Genomic DNA, 6,000 nt, shown 5'->3' with positions numbered 1-6,000 from the left:
AGTGCAGATGCGGAGACGAGAATTTTGGGCTTGTTTCGCAGATGCGCACCAGGGACCGCAGATGCGAGTCTGTAGGTGCAAGAAAGGTGTCCGTAGGTTCGGAAGCTGGGGGATTAAGTGAGTTGCGCAGGTGCGAGAAAATGGCCGCAGGTTCGAAAAACCTGGGCAGAAACCATAAATAGAACCCTTTGCGATTTTGGTGCATTCTTCACCATTTCTATTCGGTTTTTGGAGCTTTGGGGAGATATTTGAAGAGGGAATCAAGGGGGTTTCGTTGAGGTAAGTTACTTGAGCCCTAATACTTGTATATATGGTAATTTTTCGTTGTTTAATCATGGTAATTAGTGAAAATGAGGGGTTAGGGCTTGGAATTTTTGGAAAGTAATTTAAGGATTTGAAGGACCAAACGATGTTGGATTTTGATGAATTTGGTATGGTTAGACTCGTGAGTGAATGAGCTTTCGAGTTTTATAAATTTTGTCGGATTTCGAGACGTGGGCCCGTGGCCGGAGGATTTTTCCCTGATTTGAATTATGACAACCTCTTTCATGAAATCCACTATTTTATCTATATATATATATATATATATATATATATATATATATATATATATATATATATATATATATATATGCTCCGGTTACGGAGGAAACTTGCTAGTTGAGAGCTTGAGTAAATTGTAAAGAGGGAAATCGTACCATGTATTTTATACTTGTTTGTTTCATATATTTACTCTGTCTCATATTCATTCACTTCTTTATTGTACCTGATATTATTGGACCACTAGTAAGTATCGCAAACGACCTCTCGTCACTACTTCTTCGAGGTTAGACGGGATACTTACTGGGTACGCGTTATTTTCGTACTCATACTACACTTGCTGTATATTTTATTGTACATGTACATGTATGGCTAGTGGCCTTGTGAGCGTAGAAGCGTGGTTGATACGGAGACTTAGGTGAGTTGCATCTTGTGAGACGATCCGCAACCAGCAGAGTCTCCTTCAGAGTTTTTGTATTTTCTTTTCTGTCCAAATTTGTATTCCGGACAGTTATTGTGTTTTATTTTGTTCCCTAGTAAATGCTCATGCTCTTGTGACACCGGGTTCTGGGATGATTATGTGATTATTCACTGTTGAAATTTGCGAAAATATTATTATTTACTCTGTGAAGTTCATCATTTATTATTTAATTAAAGAAAATTTAAGATTTCAGAAAAAATTAAAATGAGAATTTACTAATTATTGGTGTTGGCTTACCTGACAGTAGTGTGTGGCGCCATCACGACCTTTCAAGGATTTTGGGTCGTGACGGAAGCGCTATAAGCCTATATATTATAATGGAGAAGTGTAAAACAACGGAGAAGTTTTATCTAGAACAATTTGCTGGAATTAAAGACTTTAAAATTTTGCTTCCTGTATATTATGCTGGAAGCCTATCATCTGAAAGGATATTATCCAGTATTTTATCCTGGAAGTGTGTAATCCAATTTTGTTTTGATAGATTTGAAGCGATTTATTGATTGAAATAAAGATTAATGGATTGGAGTTTATATTTTTTATGGTGTGTTTTTATATATAATAAGTTGGATTTCCTAATTTTTGTTGATGTTATTCTAGTATAATTAGCTGGAGTTCTTATTTTGTTTGGTTCCTGTATATTATGCTGGAAATGCTACTTATGAAGCGCTATAAGCCAGTATATTATAATGGAGAAGTGTAAAACAACGGAGAAGTTGTATCCAGAACAATTTCTTGGAATTAAAGAATTTAAAATTTTGCTTCCTGTGTATTAGGCTGGAGGTCTAACATTTGAAAGGATATTATCAAGTATTTTATCCTGGATGTGTACAATCCAGTTTTTTTAAGCGCTATTATCTAGTCTATTTATGATGCAGAAGTATAAAATAACGGAGAAGTGTAATTTGCTGCACAATTATTTTTACAAGCTGTATAATCTGCTGCATTTCATAATTTTTGATCGTTCTATCCTGGAGTTGTTATAAGTTTGTTTTTTTGTTTCTTTCCGATAAATGTTTTTTTATTCCTGTATATGATGTTGGAAATATGATTTGTGAACAGCTAGTATAGTTTACTGGAGAAGTGTAAAATAACATAGTTGTTTATTTTTACTATTTATTATCGAGATTTCATCATTTTTGTCGTTCTATTCCAATAGAATTAGATAGATTTTTTATTTCTCATAATTTTGTCATTTTTTTATTTATTTTTATTCAAAAGATTTTTTGATACTGTGTGGATCCTACTCCGTAACTATCATTTGTGAAGATTTAATATCTAGTATATTATACCGTGAAAGTGTAAATAACGAAGTTCTCTTTTAATTTATTTTTTTCAAAATGTTTTTCGTTTTTTGTATATTATGCTGGAAAAATGACTACTCAAATATGTTTTATTTTATTATGTTTGATAATTCTATTCCGGTATGACCAGCTAGATTATACATTTCTTATTGGGATAAAATATAGTCTACTTTTCTTATTTTTATAATATTTTAGGTCAAATACTTTCATTTATATAACATAACACAAGATAAAACCACACAAAACAAAAGAAAATATTGACAAAAACACATAAGAAAAACATAAAAAGGGATTAAAAAAATTAAGCACCATCTCTATCATCAGAACAGTACTCCTCAATTTCTCGATATATCTCATCATTGTCTGAATCAGAGATAATTATAGGATACTCGGGCAAAAGACAACAAAGTCTCATGAGATTAAACTTCAACTTGTTGAATTGATCACGCAACTGATTTTGTTCAATTATTACTCTGTCCATAAGATAAGGAAGACTCTTCAAGCTATTTTCCAGCTTGGCATAGTCGACCCTGATGGGAAACTTAAAATAATCAAACTGCTGGACAACCTTGTCGAACGAGGTTGAATAACCTTCACAACTGCGTTCGAAGTTCATCCTGTTCTGGAATGATTCATCGGCAAAAAACTGTTGTCTGATTCTTTCCCAATCAGCCTTTATTTGCTCCCACTTCTGCATAAGATTAGCCATTGGTATAGTACTATTCCAATCAGACTTTAAACTCTCCTATTTCGGCACAAGTTCATCCATTGTAAGCTTCCTACTTCCGGTAGCATCACACATTATTTTTTTTAAAAGCTAAAAGGCTATTGATGAATATAAATTTAATGAAATATGATAGAGGTCTATGGATGACTATGAAATTTTCAAATGAAGAGATTGTTAATATAGCCAAAGTGTGCACCTAATCAATTTAATATCTATAAATACAAAGGTAACTTTTCAGGTCTGTTTATTGTTTTACGTTCAGAGAAATTGAATGTAACAAGATAAGTAGGTGGTAAAAGACAACAAGTAGGTGATAAATGCAAAAAGAAATGTAACTTCAGCCTAATAAGTCCGCATTTTTTCTATAGTAAAAAAATAACTTCAGTTTCTCTTTTCCAAATGACGCGTGATTACCTAAAGCATTAGTTTATACCACGTGTGCTCCACATATTTATATCACGTACGTTGTCTATCTTTTCCAATTTCCAAATACACAACCGTTAGGGTTTAATCGGAAATTCTCGAACTTTAATTTGTTAAATGTCAAGTTTAATTTCGAGTAAAAAGTGTTGAAGTTTTATGGGTAGAAAGCACTCCCTCAAGAGTGGAAAACCTATTCATCCAATCTCACCATCACCAGAAGTTTCTGATTTTGTTATGGATGTTGAAAATCAGTCTGTTACAATGGCGGAGTCTTATATGTAAGATGCTCCAAGTGCAATGTAAAGACCCGACCGATCGTTTTTTATTCCTAGAATACTCTTTCCCTAAATAAGACTTCCCGTACATACTTTTACTGTTTTATGACTTGCGGGAATGGTTAGTTCGGGATTTGGAAGGGTTCGAATTGAAATTAGAACACTTGATTCCTTAAGGTTGACTTAAAAGACTAAGTTTGACTTCGGTCAACATATTGAGTAAACGACCTCAAAATTGGGATTTGACAGTTTCAATAGGTTTGTGTGATGATTTCAGATTTGGACCTATGTTCGGATCGGGTTTTGGATGACCCAGATGCATTTTGGCGCCTAATAGTGAAAGTTGGTTCTTTGAAGGCTTTAGAAGTTCTTTAAATTTGGTTTGAAGTGGGTTTTGGTATTATCGAGATCCTAATGGAATTTCGAGACTAGGAATAGTTCTGTAATGTCATTTAAGACTTGCACGCAAAATTTGGTGTCATTCCGAGTAGTTTAAGTATATTTCAGCGCATTAGAAGTGAATAAAGAACTTGAAGTTCATAAGTTTGGTTCAATTGGTTTTGGGGTGCGATTCTTAGTTTTGATACAATTTTGGGCGTTCTGAGAGTTCGAGTGAGTCCGTTTTATGATTTTCAACTCGTGGGTATATTCGAGCGGGGCCACGAGGGCTCCGGGTGTCAACCAGATGAGGCTCAGACCAAGATGAGAATTTGGAGCAACAGCTGAAGCATCAGGTCTGTCAGAATCGTACCTGCGCTTGGCCAGCCGCAGGTGCGAGCCAAGCCTTACAGAAGCGGCCAAGGAAGGGCAGCCCAAATTCCGCAGGTGCGGCCCATCGTCCCCAGAAGCGGGACCGTAGAAGCGAAAACTCGTCCGCAGAAGCGATGCCAGCCGGCCCAGGGGAGTTCCACAGAAGCGAGGGCGCAGGTGCGGCCCTATGACCGCAAGTGCGGAAATAGCTGGAGGCACTGAACTTCATTTAATACGGGACTTAAGCATTTTTCACACATTTGGGCGATTTTAGAGCTTCAAAAAAGGAGACTTCAACCTAGCTATTGAAGGTAAGTAATTCTTACCTTAATGTGAGTTTAATACATATATTATTGGTAGATTTCAATATGAAACTTGGTAGAAATTATGGGTTTAGATGAAAAACCTAGGGTTTAATAAAAATGAGATTTTACCACAAAAATAATTATGAAACTTAGTGAAAACCATATATTTATGTTCTTAAGTTATGGGTAATAACTTTCTTCAAACTTTTCGGAATACGGGTATGTGGGCCCAGGGGTGAATTTTTGAAATCTTACAATTTGGGTTGGGTAATAACTATAATAGTGGAGATATGAACTTTTGGGCATAGATTGATTGATTTATGTAATGTTTGACTAGTTTCGAGTCGTTTGGCATCAAATTTGAAGGTTTGAGCGCATTCTTGAATTAGGAAGTAGGCTTTGAGACGAGGTAAGTCTCTTTTCTAACCTTGTAAGAGGGAATTTACCCATAGGTGAACGTAATTAATATATGTTATTATTTGTGGGGGGGCTACGTACGCACGAAGTGACGAGAGTCCGTACGTAGCTACTATTCCTGTTTATGTTCTGGTAGTTTTAGGTTTACACCATGCATTGTGGACACCGTTATTTGATTATATTTTGTTAATTGTATCCAATGGAACTTAGTCGAGGATTTTAAGGATTTAAAAGCTTCAAGTTGAATTGTCTTTATTTTGAAAAGAATCAAGAAAGAGTTATGATTTATTGATAATTTATATTTGACTGCGTCGCAAGTATAATCTACGAGCGGGGTAATTCTTTTTTCTACTCTCATGGGAGCGGGCCGTTTGCCTCGGCGGGTTAATAGATGCATCTATGGTTCATTCCGTTTGACCCTCGGCAGTGCACAATTTACATTTATGATGGATTGGGCCGAACGTCCTTAGTGGAATTTTGTGCGTGATAATAGAACTGGAAGTCTTTTTTTAAAATTGGTATAAATTCATTATTTGAAAGATTATTTGTTATAAGTGAAGGAAGTGATTTGGGTTCTTAAATATGGTGACGAATTGTTCAGTTATTTCTTGTTCTGAGTTTTATTGTTATATATATCATGCATAATTAGAATTTCATATTATCATATTGTTGGCCCTCAGTAAGTGTTTGTATCGACCCCTGGTCACTACTTCTTCGAGGTTAGACTAGATACTTACTGAGTACATATTGTTTATGTAATCATGCTACACTTATGTACTTA

Source organism: Nicotiana tomentosiformis, chromosome 4 (assembly GCF_000390325.3).
Source record: "Nicotiana tomentosiformis chromosome 4, ASM39032v3, whole genome shotgun sequence".
In the NCBI taxonomy this organism is placed as follows: Eukaryota; Viridiplantae; Streptophyta; class Magnoliopsida; order Solanales; family Solanaceae; genus Nicotiana; species Nicotiana tomentosiformis.
The sequence above is the reverse complement of the archived record's forward strand: the minus strand, read 5'-3'. Positions refer to the sequence as shown.